The sequence below is a fragment of the Anas acuta genome, chromosome 6, assembly GCF_963932015.1.
Source record: "Anas acuta chromosome 6, bAnaAcu1.1, whole genome shotgun sequence".
NCBI classification, from domain to species: domain Eukaryota; kingdom Metazoa; phylum Chordata; class Aves; order Anseriformes; family Anatidae; genus Anas; species Anas acuta.
The window spans coordinates 37,429,568-37,451,779 of NC_088984.1; the positions used below are offsets into that span (position 1 = coordinate 37,429,568).

At 39.0% G+C, this 22,212-nt stretch overlaps 1 protein-coding gene across 7 annotated transcripts in view; it reads left to right on the top strand.

Moving 5' to 3' along the window:
- Nucleotides 1-22,212, top strand: part of SLC39A10 (solute carrier family 39 member 10) — a 191,907-nt gene that overhangs the window by 127,128 nt on the left and 42,567 nt on the right. The window contains exon 1 of one of the 7 annotated variants that reach the window (XM_068686593.1): nt 6,722-7,012. The exons of 5 other annotated variants lie outside the window; for them this stretch is intronic. The gene's annotated coding sequence lies outside the window, so the exon portion shown is untranslated. Of the gene's footprint in view, nt 1-6,721; nt 7,013-17,034; nt 17,156-22,212 lie in introns of those variants that run through there. One more of the 7 variants, XM_068686594.1, reaches the window with a different exon arrangement.

Here is a 22,212-nt window from a genome sequence, read left to right on the forward strand (position 1 = left end):
CTGCTGGACGTCACAATTCTGTGTTGGCACCACTACATGCAATGAATTACTCTGTTCCCTTCTTCAATGCTAACTGGCCAAACAGCTAATTAGCAGCAATACTGCTGAGCGAAGCAGTTCCATGTATAGTCTCTGCAGAGGTGACTTTGTCCTCAGAAAATAGTCCAGATTTTAAACGCACTAGGTAGGTGACTTAAGGCAACTGTTTTCCTAACTTAGTTCCTTCAGTTAGGTGATAAATTTGGGCCACTGTTGGTCACCTCAACAGGAGGCTGTTCTAACAGCATGGGACCTTACTGAACACCAGTAGCCTTAGTGAAAAAAACAGGGAACAGTTACAATTCTGGGATCCTTCAACACTGGGCTTCCTGGTTACGAAACACAGAGGTATTGCGAAAGGTGTACTTGATAATAAGCATATTAACTATCAAATGCATGCCCTGCAGCATGATGTTCCTTCCAATAAAACAGGCGGTAACAAAACCAGATTGTGCTGGATGGGGAGCGTTCAACAGACCAAACTGGATTTTGGCAGGGAGAACAACACAAACAGTAACGTGCCCCCTCTTGCTTTAAAAAAATAAATAAATAAAAAATGGGGGGGGAAGCCAGAAAAAAAATACATTAAAAATTTAATGACCATATACATCAGAACTTTGATCTTTATTCCAAGAAGAGGCACCCCAAGTCATTAATTGATATCTCAAAAGCAGGCGCGGGCATTGGTTTAATAATGACATAGACTTAGCTTAATAATGCTGTCTCCTGCTGGTTTTTCCTTAGTCTATACCTACCCACTTATTCTACAGGATCCAAGAGTCTGTCTGATGCTTGCTGATAAGCAAAGACCCTTATGGTTTTTAAATGCATTCTACGATACAGATGGTGATCCTCCATCTGTTGAGAAGGGATGTTCCATGGTGGTAGGGGCAGTATGGTTAAATTAGAGTGAACGTTTTTCAGCCCAGTTTGAAACCGACTGTCTTTATTAAGTAATGCCTGTCAAACTTGCGTTGCAGAGTTCCTATCAAGTATGAAATCAAAGAAAAAAAATAGTAAATGTGGGACCATTGTTTTTAGATGCATGCTTATTGTTCTAAAAATAAGCTTGGAAGTACTTGTATGCACTCTGCGAAAGTCATATCTAAACACTGAGACCAAATGAAGAAGCTGCAGAATACGCAGCAAAATAAATCCAAATACTTAGCAGGCAACAGAGTTGTGTGCTCATACACAACTCATATCACAGGTGAGGAGGGGGAAAGTGGGAACAAGGGTTCCTTGCAAAAATTGGCTTGAACTCAAGGGAGAGAAAAGCTGCTTGTGCACCAGCTGGGATTTCACAGCTCTCTGGTAAAAAGCATAGGATGGCAGAATGGAGGGATGGAGAGAAGAGAAGAGAAGTTTGTGGCCTTCTGAACAATGCAGATCATGGTGGGCACAGTGAGACAAATCAGTTGTACAGCAGTGCACTAGAAATGTGCAGTGCAGCGTATGTGCAGTCCATCTTGTATGTGGTCTAACAGATTTCCAGCATGCAGATGAGTTGCATGTGCATGGTACAGCCACCAGGCTTAATGCAGCCTGCGCTTGAGAGGCACGGTCACAGAGGGCACAGCCGAGCCAGACTGAAGCAAGTACCCAACCTGGCTCTAGTACCTCTAGCCAGAAGTGTTAGCGAAGGACAAAAAGGGAATTAATGTAAAATGACACATACTTTGCTTTAAAGACAGATCAAAAGGGAAGAGGGAACTCTCTGGTTTTAGAAATATTAGTTGTCACCAGCTAAGCCATTGCTCTAGCAAGTATAGAGCTCATGGGAATTAATGGAAAAATAAATAGGCAAGTGTTACTGTTTCAAAGATCATGACCCTGTTCAAGTTAATGAAAGCTGAATGGCTCAGACTGCATCTGAAGAGTGAAAGTTTAAATGCCTTTATAGCTATATCTGAGATCTCATCCCAGATCACATAGTTACATGATTAACCAACAACTTCTGGCAACCTGAAACAGTAACTTGCATAAAAAACACATAGGCCATTCAATAGGTTTGTTTCCATGCACACGAGTATATTGCATTTTCTGTAATCAAATATGCTATGAGGTTTTTTGTTGTTTACTTTTAAAGTGCTTTTTGCTGTGTGTCATTCTCCCCCTTCTCCTTCCCCCCCCTTGGTCGTAGGGTATCTCCTACTGATTTTTACAAGATACATGCTGTGTTCCTGAAGATTTGTTCCTTTTGACTGGAAAATTAATAAATGGCATGTGTCTTCCCTCTGCTTAGTTATGGGATGCATCTTGAGCAATGACTTGCAGGTCTCTTTCAGCCCTCACTTATCCTTACTTCCAAAGCAATTCTGAAATGATTACACCAAAGTTTGCTTTCAAGTAAAGAAGCTAATGGAGTGCTCTCTTCTCTGAGTCGGGGGGGGGGGGGGCGGGGGGGGGATTCTTTTTCCTTTTGGTTATGCGTTCCACCTCAAGCTCTAAATGCTCCAAATCCCAAATTCGTACTGAGAGAGAGAGAGGGAAAAAAAAAAAAGTGGAAGGTGACTTAGCACAGCAACTGTCTGCATGACAAAAAGGACAGGAAAGATTCAATGGAAGGAAATCGAGGTATTGAAAAGAGTGGGATTACAGAAAAAGTTAAGAACTGTGTGTTTTAAGAATTCAGCCCTTAAATAACAGTTCTGTTTTAGATGGAAAGGATTCTTTTGATAGTGGCCATTTTTTCTTCCTTAACCTTTTGAAATATATTACATATCATATCTATTCTGTATGTATTTCAAAAAAAAAAAAAAAAAGTTGTTTTCAAGTGAGATCTAGAGTATAAAACCAGGCTGCTGGTGCTGTTTATTATGTTAACCACAACTCAGGATTTTCTTTGGTACAGTCTGTTATATAGCAATGTTCTCCCTAATCACTTTGGCCATTTTAGTAGCATCATGAACAGACTATGCATTTGTTTTTATTTCACTTGCATTCACATCTCTTTTGTTTCTTTCTTATCAGCAAATATCTATTCATTGGTCCTGTCTTGTTGTTTTACATTTATCTGCATTAAAATGTATGTCACTCATTACTCCAAAGGTTGCACATAAATTAGTCACCTGCATCTCGCAGTTTTATTCTTTCTGGTTATTGCATCACCTAGAAATAAAATTATTTTCTTTTATAGCAGTTATCTGAATTTCTATGCCTTAACTATTTCTTTGTTCAACCAGCCAATTTGTGTAAGTACCTGGTGTGGGTGTCCCACAAGTTTGACACAATAATTGCAACGAGAATGTTCTTTTCTTTCTAAACTCGAGGGACCTAGAAATTGGAAAACACTGAAAGTTTTCGACTGTGTTCTAAGAAGAGATTTGAATGTGGTTTTGAGAGAGAACTCATAAGTTTGCAAGCCAGAGCTGTATCAGTCTACCCTGAGGTAAAAGTCCAAGAAGGTAGCTTTTATTTAAATGTGACTTTCTAATGAGCTCTTTGTTAACGTTTTTTGTCCTACACATCTGCCTGAAAGAAAATCTTTGAGCAGTCCTGCTAACTGCTCAGTAGTTGTATTACACTGTAATCATAACAATTTTTTATTTTGGAGTACTAAAATATTCTGTATGTAGGCGTATTTACATTAGGTTTTATATAATTTTAAAATCTTACTGTATATAACGTAATCTCTCACAATAACTTCAGATGTTCACAGCAAAACATTAAGTAATAACGAGAATGCATTAGTGCAAAAATGAAAGGTAAATCTGTTATCTAAATTAGGTCTTGATAATTTAATACTGATCTGTAATCTTTGCCTAAGAGGTAAATACTAACTCTTCCCAAAACAGTTGCATCAGATTTATAGCATTTCATCTAACTGGGGAACCAAATGCTGCTATCACGTGGTCATATGATTACATGGCTCTAAAGCCCACTGATGCTTCTGGAAAGGCTTGGATAAGCAAGGCTCTTGGAGGCAGTACTGAGACCTTCCTGAATGGAGGAGCATCCTTTCCTACATGCCTATTTCCTCTCTGGCAGAATCTGTCCCCTCTTTTCACCCACAGCTGCTGTTCCTCCAGGCCTGCCCAAGGGATGCATCGCTTTCCATCAGCTGCAGCTACCTCTCAGGTGTAGAGGTGGGGGGTGTTGTTTCTTCCCGGTGTGAGGAAAGTACTTCTCCATCAACCGGTAATGGCTCTGGGAATAATCACATTTGATGGTGACATTAAAACTAGATTAAGAGAATCTGAAATCAGACTTTTTAAAATGTAGAATAAATAGCCTGGGTTTAGTTCCCAACCATGCCAATTTTCAGGTGAATGTATAACTCTGTGCCAGTTGAACAATTAAATATTTAGCCCTTAAATATGGTTTCATACTGTGGAAAGTTTAATTTGTCTCAGTTACCTGTACAAATAATTCTAATCTACAGATCAGTTGCCTCTGGTTTGAATAGCGTGCGTGTTTAAAACAGCAAAACAGCGTGTGTCTAAACTTAGCTTGCAATGTTGGAGCAACTTATTAAAACAGACGGTTGACATACACTGGATATGTTAGATATGTACAGATGATAACTGAAGTTTATCATACTAATTCTGAGTAGTTTAATGTGCATTTTTTTTTCAGCACAAACACAAGTACCATGTCTGAACAAATTACCTGTAATTACTTCCTGTCAAAACTGATGTAAAAACAACAGGAAACAAGTTAACCCTCTTAATTCTCTGATTACTGGATGTGCTATTGTCTGATGCAAGGGGAAAAAAAAATACATAATTTACTACTACCACAACTTTATTTCTGTAGTGCCACATCACTTCATAGTTGCGTCAACATGTTCTCTGCAAGCTTTGGTGTCTTTTGTTTGTAAATCATCCCAAGGGAATCCACAGAGCTGCTACTGGCAGTCAGTGACAGGCAGGAATTTTATATAGCTTTCATGACAAACCTTTTCCCAAGAATGGCCTCCCTTGTGGTCAATTCCTGGTAGCAATCTTGTGATAAACATCCTCCATGTGTTTTGGACCTCCTTGTCCATATAAAATGTTACACAGTAGTCTTCTGTGGCACTGCTGTGGAAGGGAATACTTTACATAGACCAGAGATTTTACACTAGCATCTTTTCTTCCCCTACGAAGACAGAGTCCAGTCATCTCCAGCATACCAGTAAGTATAATAGGATACTGACTGTTATCCTGGCTGAGCAAACAGTATACTACAAGACAGTGAAATGGTGAAATATCATCAACTTCTACAGAATTGTTATGAAAGCTGCAGTTGCAGGGCAAGAGTTTGTCTGTTGTGATCTCCCTAGCCTTCAGTCTGTAGGTGTAAACCCGAGGGCAGAATTTGGTTGCTTTATTAATCCAGGAGTCGCAGGAAGTCAGCTTTTCCTGTCCCACAGACTGTTTATGAAACTTCAGGGGGATCAAAGAAGCACTGCTTTAGCTTGTGCACAGAACCAATAAGCCTGGAAATTTAGGATAATATTTTTAGATTAAAATTTGCTGTGGGCATAAAATACTCCTCCAGGAAACTGGTTTGATAGTGGGAGCCATGATATCAGATGCAATGACATTTTGAACCGTCTCTTTTGTTACTTCAGAAGCATTGTGAGTTTTGCAGCTTCTTCACTTGTGAGGGTTGGGTGTTAAAGCTCTAACCATGGTGGAGAGGGTATGAGAGCCTGTTGCATGCTGACTGCACTTGGCAGCTTGATAAATACCTGGCAGCTCAGCTAGCAGCCTTGTATCCTTTGCTTTGTAAAATGGGCAGTTTGATCAGGTTTTTTTTTTGTTTGTTTGTTTTTAAGTAGAAACATGTCAAAGCAGTGAATGATATAGGTGAATCAGTGAGGCGTGTTAAGCTCTAATGAAGGAGAAAAGTGTATTGTTAGTGTAATCATCACCAGTCTCGAATGACACATCAGAAGTATTTTCACACCATTCATGTATAGAGTGTCAATGGCATTAGCTCAGAAAAACGCAACAAGAAACCAACTACATCATTTCCTCTTGAACTATTCTTCCCTAGAGTTGTTTACTGCTTGCCTGGTTAATGTTTAAATGTGAAAATGGTAGAGCAGAAGATAATTCAGCTGTCCCAATGGGATCACCAAATGCCTGCACTTAAATAGGATTATAGTAAACTTGTACTCCTATCAAGCAGTGAATGTTACATAGTGTTTGTGTTTTTTAAATTATGAAAGGTGTTATATAATTGAAAGTGATGGATCAGCGAAGATAGCTAAGCAAGGGCTAGGGGTGCCACCTCAAGTTAGACATGTAAACAAGGGGCAGAAAAATCAGGGCATCCCCAGAAACAATTTTTGGAGGGAAACAGTTCGGGGTGCAGAAGGACTTGTCGTTAAACCCACTGTCACAGACTGCTGTGGTGTTGGATTTGACATTAAAATCTCATCTTGGATAAACTGCAAGTAAACTTGTGTTATGTGACTATTTCGACTAGGACTGGCAGGTTACATATGCACATAAAATTCAGCCTGTATGATAAGCTATGGGGGGGGGGGGGGGAGGGTAGAAATCTCAGCCTGGGTCTTGAATTGCTTGAAAAGAAAGAGTATTTTGCATCACAGCAGTTTAAAACTCTGTTTAGGGTTTAACCAAGTACTGGAGCACTATTAGCATAATCTGTTTACTGTCTGGGCAGGTGATGATTGCTCCCAGATAGGCCTAAAGGGAATTACCAGTTTGAAAGCATGAAGGGGCGCTCAGTGGCAAGGAGAGAGGAATTCTGAAGTTACCTGGGACTGAATGAATATTAAGAAATCCTTCTCAGTAGGGTGGAGTGAGGAAGAAATCTTGAATCTTAATAACTCCCCAAGTAGGGTGTTGGTAGTACAAAAAGGAAGGATTCCCAAAGCTATGCTCTCTGTATCCCTCAGGATATAAGCTATGCAAAAGGACTGAATACCTGAACATCTGTGCTGAGAATCTAACAGCATGTTGGCTGGATAGAGAGGAAGTAGAAGAAACTTCTGGTCTTGCGATAAGTAGATTTTGTACGACTCCCTCTAATCTGTCTTCTGTCTATAAGTGTTTTGTGTGTGATTCAGTTATCTGTTTCGGATTTTTGTATAAAAAAAATTCTATTTATTCTTAATTTACCAGGATTTGAATGACTTCAAGACACCTAACTAATGTTGAAGTATTCCATACTTTATAGGTATGATGAATTTTAAACTGGGATGGTGGACCATTCTCTTAGTGTGCCTTCCCCTCCAATATCTCTCTAAGCTATCCAAAGGATACCCAAGCCCACCTCCACCGAGGTGCCTGGGCTTCTTGCAGTAGAAATGACAGCTCAGAGCTGTGTGTAAAAGAAACACCTCTGGATTGGCAGCATTAGCCAGGAAGCTCTTTGGTATGCATTAAGAAAGCGGGGCCTGTGCAGCTAGTAATACTTAATGTTTTCTATCACTGCATCTTAGCAGCTGTAGTCTGTCAGCTGCTAAGAACCGTATTCCACAACGTATAGGAACATGGACTTAGGGAGGTTTTAGGGAGTGGATACATAGTTAGGTACTGAAACATTCACCATGTACATTTTTTGGGAATCTAGTCCTAGATGATATAGAGGCTTTTGAAAGTGTCATCTTGCTTAGATTGTACCCATTTAAATCCTCTTACACATTTACTTCTACGTGATGAATATTCATGTGCCTAACCAAAACCGGTAACTCATATTTGTAGCAGTTTTGCCTACAACATCAAAGGTTGGACTAATCAACAATAGTCTCTTTCAGTGTTATGTCTTCTGGCAATTTTCAGGTAATTTCAGGAGATTCAGAAACGAAGTCATAAGCAGAGGGGGCAGGGGGTTGTTTTGTTTTGTTTTTACCTTTTTTTTCTGGACTGCAGCTGAAGCTACATAAATTCAAATTCTAAGCAGAATTGATCTTAATAAACTGTAAAGAGTGTCTCACCTGTTAAAATGTCTCCTTATGGTTTCAAGTGCTTCTTAGTCTGTATCAAACTTGTTCTTCTAAGGTCACTGTACTTGTTCAGCCAACAAAACTTTCCCATTACATTTTCTGTCTCATTCTCGGTTCTCTTTTTCTTTTCATCTCATATTTGCATTTTTAAAGTCCACTCCTGTTCATCCTATTTAAACCCTCACCAGAATGGTGGGTATTCCAGAATATCCACTTCCTTCATGATTTCTTCTTTGGTTCCACAGACGTTTTTCTTTCAGTATCTCTGATTATCATCTTCATTCCCCTACTCCCCCCACCCTCCTCCCCAGTTATCTTGTCTATTCTCTTGATTATTCTCACCAACTCTCCCTATTAAGCTTCCATTTAGACACTATTATGTCATTCCAGGTGCAGCTGTGTTAAAGTAGTACTGTCCATTGAATTATTTTAAAGTAATAGGAACGAACTGTACTTCTTTCTCCTAAAAGAAAATTAGGCTTTATTGGCAAAGAGACAGGGTGGAACTGGCTGTGAGAATTTCTATGTCATGTTTCCAGTTGTGCGTCTATGCTGGTATGTAGCTTACTGGGATTTTCCGGTGCTTTTGATTTTAACCTGCGAGCCCAGTTATTACTGTGCTTGCCTTAATTCTTGCTAGAGTACTCTAATTACTTATATTCATTTGCAATTCTTGTTCTTCAGACCTCTAGAAATGATAATGTTAATTCAGTACGTCTAACTTTAAAGCACTAGGTGCTATTTTAGGTTAATAAAAGAAATCTACAAAAACTCAGAGATAGTAAATTCTTTTTGAATAGGTAAATGTACTAAATGGCTTCTGGGTTTTTCTTCTCCTTTCTCATCACTATTTTTAAGTCACTTTTACTGCCTCTGCATACTGCTGCATCAGAAATGAGAATAAATGAGAATGTACTGTTCGTTTTAAATTTCATCAAACATTTATGAAACAGTTAATATTTATTGAAATGTCAAAATAATGTTCACTATCTAAAACAAGATCAGCTACATACCATTGGAAGAGAACTCTAGAAAATATTTGCCCTATATATTCCTGTTAATTAAGGCTCAAATTTCCTCTTAAATTAGGGTGAAAACAAATCATATCTGAGGGTTTGTGCAGGTTCAAGGGCCTGTCTGCCCAAAGCTGACTTTAAGAGGAAGGAATCACTATGTCTTCATCTTGTCTGGGGAGCTGTATGGAAACTGTCATAGTTCAGGGTTATTGTTTGCCAGTAAAGGATATCTGAGAGAATGATATTGCAAGGGCGCTTTTGCTATGTCACATGATAAATGTGATGTGTAGGGAGCATCAGACTTCCTGCATATAAGCTGCAGTAGGATGCCTGCTCAACAAATGACATGGATTTCCACAGGAGAGGTTATCATGGGCAAAAGACCTTGTGCTAGTGCATTTCTGCAATAACTGCACAAGAAGGAGCTTTGGGGTCATTCACCAAGAATGGGACTGATTATACCAAAGCTGTGTGGTCTCTTAAACTAGGCTCTATCTAGGAGCAGGAGACCCTCCTGGAAATCATCCTGATCCTCTCAAGACCTACCATGGGATCTCCATGTACATAATGCATGAATATTGAAGATGCTAGAAAGTTTGACCCTTGCTGAGGTGATTATATACTGCTAAAGCAACTTTTTTTTTTTTTTTCTAGCAATGTAATGGTGAGAGAACTTTAGGAACACTAATTTTGATCTGGACAGGGCACAAATAGTGGGAAGAGGAACATGTGAATGACAAATGCTGAAACTGCTTTTTGAGAGCTTTAGGGACGCTATTGTACAGCAGGACAGCTGTCAAAGCTGAAGAGAAAAGGATCTTGCATAATTCGTGTCACTTGCAAAACTGGTTAAATGTGTGAAATGAGTTATTGTGCTTGATATTCTCAGATGCTTTCCTTCTGGCATTCTTCCAACCAAGTAATACTTTCTGAATTTTCCCTGAAATACTGCTTCAACATACCTGCCATCCACCTTTCCAAAGGGGGGGGGGGTGTCAAGAGAACAAAGCTTTCTGACACTGCCAATTCCTTCAGGCACCTGACTCAAGTGCCACTTGTCTGTTCCAGGCTAGCTTCCATTTTACTTCTCTTCAGGTCAAACCTCTTATTTTCTTCTATTAAAGTAGTGAACATATAATCATGTGCTTTTTCACCCCTTTAATTTTGTCTGAAACTGATTCTGACCCTTTGGTTTTAATTACCCTGAGACAATCCTGAACTACATTTAAAAACTTTGTGAAGCAAGTCCATTCTGTACATCTTAATTACAATTTTCAAATTGAGGATTCCTGCCATTCAGTCTTCAGGTATATTTGAACTGCGTACAGAATTTTGTAGTTAACCTTCTGGAAAGTCTTTCTATGGAGCAGTATCTCCAGCTAATAAGAACCCAGTTCAGAAGTGAAGGAGCTAGTAGACCACTACCACTTCCATTTTGTCAGGAAAGAAGTGAGAGCAAGGCAGCAGATCTGGTGAAGAGCATTAGTTATTAACTGTGCATTTCTTCTATTTTGTTTTTCAAATGTGTACCCATTGTTATAACCAAAACGGACTCACAAGAGCAGAGCAGCAGAATTTCAGACTTCAGGGCTTTTTATGAGTTTGTCTTGTGTTGGCCAAGATTTATTATTACTTGAATTCCACCTGGATAAAGGATGCTTACCACCTCCTCAGCAATTTGTTCACTGTGATTTTTATGGGCATGCAATCCTATAGACTTCTCCAATTTCTTATCATTGATAGCTAGCTCTGGAGGAAAATAACAAGAGACAGGGACTAATATGAGTTAAATTAGCCCACTTTCACACCCCACCTTCAGTAAATCTGTACCTGAGTAAAAGTTGTTGGTAACTAGAAGGAAGAACAGAAGCTCAGAAAAACAGAACTTGTAGCTCAAGTGAGGCAGGTTTGTACTGACTTCCCAGATAGAGGAAGGTATTCTCTGTGAGAATGCTCTAAGTCCAATTCCTCTCTTGTTGCAGGAGTATGTTGACTTAATGTGACTCAGTTCATATCTCTTTACCATAATTATTGGCTTAACTTTAGACCTTCCCCCCTCATACAAAAGAATAAAGCACTCTAGCTTTGCATTGACAGGATGTCAATCCTCTACAGTGAAGCACTACACCTGTACCTGCAAGAAGAAACCTCAGGGAGACGGTGGAATTAAGCTAGTTTGAAAATGCAACATCTGGCATCTTGCCTCTAACAGAGAAGGAGAGATCACTGCTGGAATCACAGGACACTGAAACAGAAATAAAGCAATTATTAATCTAGTGTACATTTATATATTTTGGGATATGCCGAAGGCAGTGTTCTTCCACTGCTTCTAAAGTAATTATAAATACTTGAAGGGTTTTTGGAAGTTTTTTTAACATTGCCATTTTAAATTTGCAAAGTCTGTTAGAACGTAGCCTAAAGTTGAATGTTTTAATAAATGTTCAGAGTAAGTAAATAGAAGAAAACGCTATCATAAACTTTAGTCACGGTGCAATAGCTGAAAGGGATCCTAAACCAGCCAGTAACTGCCACCATGGAAATCCTGCTCTGGGAAAAGCATGGTAATTTATGCTTGTCCATACAGCTCTAAGTACATAACTACATGTATCTTCAGCTTTAGACCAGGTAACATTGCAATAAATGATAGCCTCTCCATTTATTATCACTTAAAACAGTTGTTAAAACCCCAACCTTCTAATGTGAAAACTAATCATATGAGAAGTGTCAGTCAAAGGAGACGGTCTATTAGCCAGCTGCATACCTGATTACACATCTTCTAATGCCTTGGCTAGAAAGCTGTTCTCCTAGAAAGCCGTCCTCAGGGCACAGCTAGTTTTCTGCTCCTGCTGTGCAGCCTTAATCAGTTCAGAGATGGACGTTCACTAGATTACAATATTTTATTTACTTAATTATATTTGCCCCATTCTTTTCCTGCAAGGCCATTTACCCTGATTCCATCTTTGCATTGTGTGTCTTTAGATATGGGGCTATTTACACATTAGTGAAACAGAATCCATTTCGACTGTGAGTGATTAGAGTGCACATCTGATCCCTGGAAAGGATTTGTGCTAGTTTATGAACTAACATTAATAAGGCATTCACGTAAGTCTTCAGATGTCGCTGGAGCTGTGGTGGCTTAGATATGGAAAAGCTGTTTGTCCAGACTAGTAGCTTTTCCTGTCAGAATCAGAACTACTACAAACTGCTCTGTAGTTGTTAAATATAGAATTGCAATGGTTAGACACAGGTATTTTTCACCCAAATTCAAGGAGGGTGGGGTCAGGCTTTGTTTATTATTTAATATGATATATGAATGGACTGAAGCAATGTGGCATTGGGCTTTGGTTGTTCCCAGTGTCAGCAGAGTCCCTGGATATGGTCATCTAGCTGGTTTGGTCTTCTGTAAATGGTTATGATTTCACTTTTCATGTTGTACAACATGATTTAAAATACACCTTAAAGATTCCCATAAACACTTGCAAAGGTCAGACTAAATAGGTGTAGTCGGTCAAATGTGAGACAGCTCCAAGTATTTTGCAGCACTGCAGCATTACGTCTGCCGTCACATCTCAGGAAGTCCATTAAACCATCATTGGTGGCTTCTGGCAGGTGTGCTGAACTGCTGCCTCAAACAAGAAAATCAAATAGGTGAAAACCTGAAGTTATCTGGTTCCTAATCTTAAAAAATTAGAAGGCGAATGGACAAAAAAGTGGCTAAACAATGTTGTATTTAGTATTGCAGTGGTGAATGGATATAGTGCTGTCATCTTTTTCAGCACTCTCTTATGAAACCTCCAAGAGCACATTGCTGGTTCAGGCCTTGTGTTTCAGCTCAACAAACATTGAATTTCTAACTAGTCTTATGTCTTGTAAAAGGAAGTGCCTTTTGGTGTAATAGGTGTCATTCTGATTTCAGGACTAGAGCACTGGAACTGAAATTACATGCATTGCAAATGCAACTTGATGTAAATGAATGTGATGTCAGTCAGCAGCTCTAACTGTAGACCTCCCCTGCTTCCCCCCATAAATGTAGAACCAAGATATTTTGGTGGATTTCAAATTTACCAAATTCCTAATGCAAAAATGAAGAAATAAGAAAATTCTCTAAACTTCTGGAAGAAGAAAGAAAAAAAAGCATGCTTTGGGACATAAGGCAGTCTGTCTCTGCATCTCTATTCGGTTCTGTTGAGGTTTAACAAGCAGGCTGCTCAGCCTCTCACTCACATCCTCCCTCAGTGGGATGGGGGAGGGAATGTGGGGGGGAAAAAGCGAAACTCAAGGGTTGAGATAAAGGCAGTTTAATAGGGAAGAGAAAAATAAAAGCATACACAACGCAAATGAGGCACGCCGCGGTTACTAACCACACACTGGCTGATGCCCAGCCTGGCCCCAGCCAGCTCCCCCATTTTTATTGCTGAGCCTGGTGCCACGCACTGGGGAATATCCCTGTGGTCTGTTTGGCTCCACCATCCTGGCGTCTTGTCAGCCTCCACACTGGCAGGGCAGTATGAGAAGCCAAAAAGTCCTTGACTTAGTGTGTGCACTGCTCAGTACCTAAAACATTAGTGTGTTACCATAATTTTCCTCCTAAATCCAAAACACAGCACTATTACCAGCTGCTGTGAAGAAAATTATCTCTATCCCAGATGAAACCAGGACTGGTTCATATTATTTATTCTCTTTTATGTATTGATTTACATATAGTAGTAGCTTGTTTGTTTTATTTTGATCTTTCTGGGGAAGGGGCCTGTGCTTACTATACTTGCAGAGGGTAGGCTAGTTGTGCAACTCCACTTGGTTGGGCTCTCAGCTCCTGCAGCTCCATTCACCTGGCACCTTGCTGGTTCCAGTTAGACTTTTTCCCTGCAGCTGATCTACAGGAGCGGGCCCTAAAACAGCAAGGAAAAACTTTCCACAAAGTGGTCAAACAAGAGCTCACTATGATACGTAGCTCTTTAATAAAATCCTCTATGCACAGAAATGAAGGCAAAACAAAGAGGCAATCTATTTTTAAGGCAGATTGTACATGGTTTCTATAGTACCCACACTGCATACTTCTCTGCAACAATTTCTGACAGTTAAAAGCAATAAAAAACCTTGTTGCTTACAACGAAATAAAATCAGTCCAAAGAAACTAAAAGCTAAAACAATTTTCTTGAAGGTGTGAGATAGAAGAGAACTTTTCTTCATGTACAAAGACCTCCATGGGATAGAAAGTAAGCCATGTCATTACTGATAGCTGTCCACTACTGGTTAATTATAGATTTTTGTATTTTATATTTTTTTCTCTTCCATTTTATTTAAAACAAACAAACAAAAAAAATACTATTGAAACGGTGGAATTTGAGAACCAAAATGAACTTGGAAATTTAATCCAGATCTTAGGGAAATGAGCATATTTTAGTAGATTTTTAGATCAGCCATTTGTTTCCTGCTTTTTGCATGAAGCCTTGTGAAGTCTGGGAGCAGAGCATACAGATATCTCTCAGCATATTGGAGAGGCCTAAAAGTTAGTTTCAAATGAAAGGAGAACCAACGTCTTCTTGATTCTTACTGAATTCAGTGTGTATGAAGCATTTTGGGGGGGGGGGGGGGGGGGGGGAGATTTATTATATGGTTATGGAGTCACATGCCTGACAGAAATCAAGATTTATTTATTTTTTTTTAGTGTGTATGCACTGTACCTAAGGAAATGACATGGCTTTCGAAATGCCTGGCTATTTGTATCTAGGAGTATCCAGAAGTGGCAGAATCTGGAAAAGATGGAAGTGCTTGCTAGTGTCATGGCAGTGTCCGTACACTCACACGCACACCAGCTTTGTGTCTCACTGAGCTCTACCTTCCCTAACAGATACTCTTTGCCAGATTTGGTGTATGGTCACCACCACAATTTTTGGTAATGATTGTGGCATGTGAAGGATGTGATTCAGCAAGACCCTAAGGCGTGTGAGTGACTCACTCTTAGCATATTTGCATCCCCATTGATTTGAATGGGCTGCTAAGCATCTGAGTTGAGGTAAACACTTGTCTGGGTAAGCCTAGGAATATGTCTTAAACTCTTGAATTGGAGCCTGATAAAGGGTAAGTACCGTTTCCTTTATAAACTTGTTTCATCATCATTTTCAGGGAACAGTGAAACCAGCCTTCCTTTAGTTTCCATAGGTGACTACAGGAAATTACTGCTTTAGGGTAGAAAGCAATTTTTTTTTTTTTTTTATCACATTGCCTTGGAACTTTACCAACTACAAGCACAATGTGGGGCGGAGGGAGGAAAGTCTCACATCCCATTGTCTGAACAGGACTTACTGTTCCCCGCTCAACATCACTGTATGTTTTTCTAGCAGCGTACAGATTCATCAGATAGAAAGCTGCTTTCTGCCAAAGATGATGCACATGTTTTTGAGTGCATGGGTAGTGAAGAAACTGTCATTCACATATCACTTGCATGGTTTTTAAGCACTTCAGTAATCATTTCTACCTTGTAGTTCGTGGATGCTTTGCAGTACTGAAGACTAAATTGTATTAAAATGTTAGCCTAAAACATTTCAACAAAATAGTCTTCCTATAGGCATCTCAAAATGATGTATAAAAACGTTAATGCATTGTTAAAGGCATAAGACCAATGTTGAAGTAAGTTGTCTAAAAAACCTCTAGCAGTCAGCTTTTTTGTGGGAGGTTGCTGATGTCTGGTTTTGCTCCTCCTAGGACGCGACAAAGTGAAATGACAGGAAAACATTTATTGCCTCCATTCTGAAGTTATTTTAACAACTCACTGTCTTCCGAAAACAGAACAGAGTTTCAAGACCATACAAATATTATTGCTAAGCTTTAAATGCCCTGAAAACAAAGACAGGCTAAAGCAAACAAAGTGCACTGAGGAGAAGCTATTTTTATTAGGATGTTAACTTCAGCAGCACTGTGACAGTGTGTGTCACTGTGTAAGCATCAAATAGGAAAACATTCTCAAGCTGCCTCTTCCTGTGTGATATTGAAGGAAAACGGTTTAAAACTTAACTCTCAGAAGATTGTTCCTCGCAGGTACAAAACGTGTGTATTCCACAACCTCTATAACCCCAAGGCAGTTTGCCCGAGGTGCTATGTAACAGGAGTCACTGGTTAGTAAGAAACTTCAGGGGCCTGCATGGAGAAGAGCAGGTAGTGGAGACAGCAAGCTTCATTTTACCTTTGAGCCCTTATCAGTGACAAGTTTTTCTTAGCAGTTGCTCTATTCTTATATTCTTATTGTTATTCAGTTACATTTCCATCTTGGCACAAGCTGTTACAGGGACAAACCATCATCACTGGTTTAAACGTTTTAAAAGCTGTTTCTTGACCTTCTCAAGAAATGCAAGTGACAATTTGGTAATGTCCTAATACCAGCATGACTTTTCTGCAGCTGCATTTGTCATGGCAGTAAGAAGAATTGAAGAAAGAGCCAAAGGGGGAAATCTGCCTTAGCACACCTCACAGGTATTTTGGATCTGCATCCTTACAAGGCAGTGGTCAGTCGCAAATGTGATTGTCTCTGTCTTGCATACATCTCTGTTGACCAGGTTATGTTAGCAGGAAGAGTGACTCTCTTTTGTCCTCAGGAGATCATTGACTTTTGAGACGAATGCTGTTCTTGTGCTGTTTTGCAGTGCAGCACAAGTGGTATTTAAAAAAGAAAAAGTTGCAGTGATTTTGATCCTCCCCACTCTCTCCCACAAAAACTGCTTCTTTCTGCATTAAATTTTGGATTGCATTAACTACTGTCAGCAGTAACCTCTGAAAAATAGCCTTCTGCTGCTTCTCTGTAGGCAATAACTGGCCCTGATGCACTGCACACGTCTCGGTGCTCAACAGCCCGAAGTTCTGTGAAACGATTTGAAGTGACCTCCTGTGAAAACAGCAGCTCTGGTTTTAGGACAACAGCATTACCATAATATTGTTTTTACTAGCTCAAGGTTCAATTTCAATGTAATAATAAATATATAAATAAAATAAATAAATAAATAAAAGCCCTGCTCACACAGCTTCTTAAAAATACAGTGATTTAAAAAAGACATTGCATAGATAGCAGCTATTCCTGTTGAGGGAAGTGACTATAGGCCATGCAGACTCCTTCTCCCGTAAATGAGGAAGAAGAGAAAGAGGGAAATGACAAGAATCAGACACTGCTGTCCTGCATGACGAATTTGGCACTCAGCTTTATGTAAGTGGACTGATCTGTTCCTTATGGGGAGGGGGCGTATGCAGTAGTTTCAGGTGTAACACAGCTGGCAGTTCCTTTTCTGATGCACTACTGTTGAAGTTGTGATAACCAAGGCTATTTTTGTCTAATTATCATCTATAATGACGGGGACAACATTAGTGTGCCTTCATTTTAGGATAGGGCGTGTAGATTACATCAAAACAGAAGTCCCCTTGGAAAAACAGCAGTGAATTCCAGTCATTCTTATGCTAAATATTTAACACAGTCTATAATATAAAGTTGTCCTGGAATCGCACTGTCCAGACTACACACTTTTTGGTCATTTGAGATAAGCTTAAGCAAAACTGTGTGAGCAGGCTTTGGGATGAGTATTTCCCATAATCTTTCTTGCCTCTGCTTCACATGGGAATTTGGCAATGAGTCAGCCCCGACCAGGTACGCGTGACCTGTACAGCCCTGAGCAGTCTCTTTTCAAGTAACTGGTTTGTCTAAAATATTCTTATCCCCAGCTTCCTTGCAAATTACTAGTTAATATTGACTTTAGTTTTACCTTCTGTTTAGTTTCATGAAATAGTGTCTTGAAGCTCCTTATTTTCATCATACATTGATTTGCCATAGAATACTATGTTGTGCTTCAGAAACTGATTCTCAGTATTTTAGTGAACTGGAAATTTGATAGATTAATGGCTTTCAAAATTGATTTTTATTTGCAGCTAATCCAGTGGATTTGTCTCATGTATACAACCTTTAATTATTAAAAAAGTGATTCTGAAAATGTAAATGAAATTACACTGTTAAGAGTTTTACTGAACTGTACTTTACAACTTACTTATTATAAAGAACAACTTCTGGCTGCTTATCATTTAGTTTTAAATAACCTTGGCATATACTGCTTTACCAACTAAAGGCAGGAACTCGATCTTGTATTTTTTTTTTTTCCTTGGGGAAGTCCACAATAATTTAATTAGAGGTATCATGGAGGCTCATCTGAGTTTCCCATTGTGTTTATGGGAATGTATTTTCAAAAAATAGATGTAGTTATAATGTAAGGGATAACAGAAAGGAAGGTTATCTGTGAGAGGCGGAAAGATGTCTGAGTAAAATCAAGAATTTTCGAGTATAACATTTATTCATTTCAATTATGTCAAAACTGGAATCAAACTTGTTTCAGGCTGCCTTGCTTCCTCTGAGATTGACGGTCTGCTAGTACTCTCAGTAATTACTGCTAGCCAACCCAGCCATTGTACAAATTTCTCTCTACTTGTTTACTAGTTCCAACCTCTCTTCCATTTCTAAAAGATAACGGGATGTATTCATAACGATTACTCTGTCCTGCTGCTGCTGCTATAGCTCTATCTCAGTGGAGTTACTTCTGGTTTATGTAAGTCATCACATGAGATTGCAAAGTCATACACACCTGAAAAATAGCAGTGAAGCAGGGCCTCCCCATTTCTTTTCATCTCCTCGTGGCTTCCAGTTGTGTGCATTCACGCGACCTGTCCCTCCGGGTAATTTCACTACTATTCATCTCAGATTTTCACATTTCTTGTCATTTAGACCATGTTATGTGTGAGCCTGTGCTCCATCAGTGTGTGTATCAGCTGAAGTTTGCTTTCTTCTTCATAGCTGTTTATGCTTAAGTTCGCACTCCTACTTCTGTCATTAAAACTGTAATTATCATCCAACTGTGTGAAGCATTTTCAGGCACGAAAATAAAGCTGTAGCACCTAGAAGTACTGTCAAATGGTTGTAGTTAAAGATTTGGGAATCAGGCCATTCCCTAACGTTACTCATAATTCTTCTGGCACCTCTTTATTTCCTGAAGAAATAGGGGGTCTTTAACATGCTTTTTCATTGTAGAATACAGTGGAACTAATAATAATAATAAAGTAAATTATGGAGGAAAATAATTTAAAAAAAAAAAAACTTCAGTACATGACAGCACTTCAAACAGAGGTGGTGTACCTTTACTGCTGATAGGACCCTGAGGGCCACCATCCAGCTGCTCCCTCCAGTTCCTACATACGTTGCTATCAGGCATGAAAGGACCAACACAGCTAAGCTTAAACCAACTCTTCTGTGAATAAGCTGAGCTCCCTAGACTGTGAGCCAGCTATCAGTAATTTTAAGTTTGAGATTGCTTCTGTTGATTTTTAGATTTTGCTACTGGTACCGTTGATTTAAAGGAAAACAAACAAGCATAAAAACCAACCCTTTCATAATTTTATTTCTGCAAGCAGTATCTGTGGTGTTTGTTTTCCCTGACAGTGCTTCTTCTTCTCTCCTGTCTTCTCTGCGGATGTTCCTTTTGAGGCTTGCGATCTGTGATAAAGAAGGGATGAGGCTATCCAGCATCCTCCCTCATCCATTCAAGCTTAAGTTACTGAAGCATATCCACAGTAGCTCATAGCAACTCCCCTTTCTACTGTTGAAATTTCAGACGACCAGCCTCTCCCAAGTTATTCAAAACAGGTAGCCAGTAACTTAAGGATATTGGGACTAGGCTTCCCAATTCCACCCACTGATAATGGAGGAATTGGATTTGTTTAACATTTGTCATTTCCACTTCCATGTGTAACAGAGGTGAAAGAAATGTGAATTTCACCCCAGCTTCTGACTAAAATGCAGCTTTAGCAGAACTGTTTCTATTGCTCATCTAGGTCTTGGTTATACATAAAGGCTGCCAATCATCCAAGTAGAGATTAAAAATTGGCAGGGACTAACTTAAAAGATACTGACCTTCACTGTTTTCCTTGTCTGTTCATAGATTCTTTCAAATAATGTCAGGGACAGTATCATTATTATTTTTTTCCATTCTATTTGAGAAGAGGGTGTAAAATTCCTCAACGTGTAAAGAGATTATATTAAAGTCAATATTTCCTTTTCAGCAAGGTGGGTCAGTTCTGGAATTGATCCAGTTTGCACTCATAAATACAAACCTTTAGAGGAATTTTCAATCTACTCCACCCAGCCAGCTCACACAGCCTTGTTTAATGTTTTGAACCCTGCATGGCTCCAGTGGAGAATATCCCATATTTATTGATACAGAGCCTTTCTGTGCTTGTGACCAGAAATTCTTTGTGCTCAGCAGTCACAGCCTAGTCATGTGCTGAAGGAAGCAGCTGACTGGCCCTTCCCCCTCTCATCATACCGTTTTTACTATCTTATCCTAAAAAAAAAAAAAAAAAGTCTCGCAATCCTATAAGATATGTAAATCCAAAACCTATGTTCTGCTTGCTTGTTATAAGAAGTGAAAGGCTGAAGAGGAAGTGGTGTGACAGCAGTGTAAACTGTACATGTGACAAATCATACAATGCAGTAGACAGTCTGGGTCATATCCTTTGGTATAAGCTCTAAATGTGCTATTTCAGTAACGAGTGCTACAGAAAAGATTCCACAGCAACAGGTGTCTTTAAAAGGCAGGAAGGAACGAGAAACGTAAATAAACCCAAATCTGCCAGAGAGGAAGAAGGCCATGAAGCAGTCTTCATCTTTTAATATCTTCCAATTTGAATCTTCTCCCATTCCTGCTACCAACAAATCTGGTGTGTATCAGATCCTATGAAAGGGCTTTTGGCTGCTTTAGACAGTGGGACCAACAAATTGTGTTAAAAGCAAATAACAACAAAACAAAAGAAGGAAAAAAAAAAAAAGGAAGAAAAAAGTTCACGCACCAAGAGTTTTCCTATGGATAAGCTATAGTAGCATTTGCTAGCTTTCCCAAATGAATGAAAGGTCTACAAATCATACTGGTATCTTTCCATATTCCAGGAAAAAAAAAAAAAAAAAAAGCTGTGTGGAACAAATACTTCAGTTGTTGCTGCAGTATCACACCCTTTTGCTTATGTCCTTTGATGTTTATGTAACCTTAGCCAATGTAACCTACAGCCAGTGAAAAAGGTTTTAATGTTTTTCACTAAAAATGTCAGTGTGTATTTAAAAACAAACAAACAAAAAGCCTAACCTTTCCCTCAAAGAGTCTGACTCAAAAACTTCTAAAACAAACTTCCCTAAAATCTGTATCTTGCTTTGACATGTTTCAAAGAATAATAATCACGGACTTCTTTTTAAACTAATTTCCTGTCAATATTTACACTAATGCCATATTTAAAATTACATAGAGTAAGTCACTGACATTAGTACTTTTGCTGCAAATCCTATGCATATGTCTATACATGTATATATGCTGCTCATGTGGGGGAGTATGCATATGTTGTTGTGAAGGAAGGAGGGTAAGAATTGTTCCTTGGAAAAAAACAACAAAAACAAAGCTCAGATATATTTTCCCTTTATGTCCTTTCTTATGAGTAAAGAAACTTTCCCATTGTCTTTTTTGGTTGGTGAAAAAACAACCAGGCCTACTTTGAATTATCGTTGGAGTTTCTACAGATAAAGCCTATTAAAATTTTAGTAAATAAGTGCACCAAACAGGCTTAAACAAGATCAAATTCTTGAGCAAGAGTTTGAAAAAAGGCATATATAGTCTCTACTAAAATTGTTGTTTTTATATACTGCCTTGAAGTAAATAAACTTGGCCTTTAAATTCAATGTAAACAAGCCAAGAAATCCCCCAGAGGACACCACCGTCTAGTTCCAAGCATGAGCTTTAATCACAGAATCACTACTTGCTGGTAGTGATACTTAAGCTCACCTGGATGCTTAAACACCTTTGTTTATGTCCTTGCCCAATGCAAAGTTTTTCCTGCATCAGTACACAAACTCAGCGTCCTCTTACATAGCCTGAAAATGAGTGCATATCAAACAACTGTATTGAATATTGAAAGTACGGGTAAATCTGTGCAATAAAATTAACCATGTAGGATTATATAATATGTTGGTAAGTTCAAAGCAGAGGAGACAACTACCAACAGGTCATATTCTGAGATCCAGATTAGGAAATTATGTAATAAGGAAATAAAATGTCTTCTGTAAGATTCTCTTATATTTCACTTAAGCAGTTCTTGTTAGCATTACTTCTAAGTAAAGTCTCCTGTAGTAGCTCTTCAAGAAAAAGCTGAATTCGCCAGACTTGTGCTTTAGGGGTAAAAAACTTAATT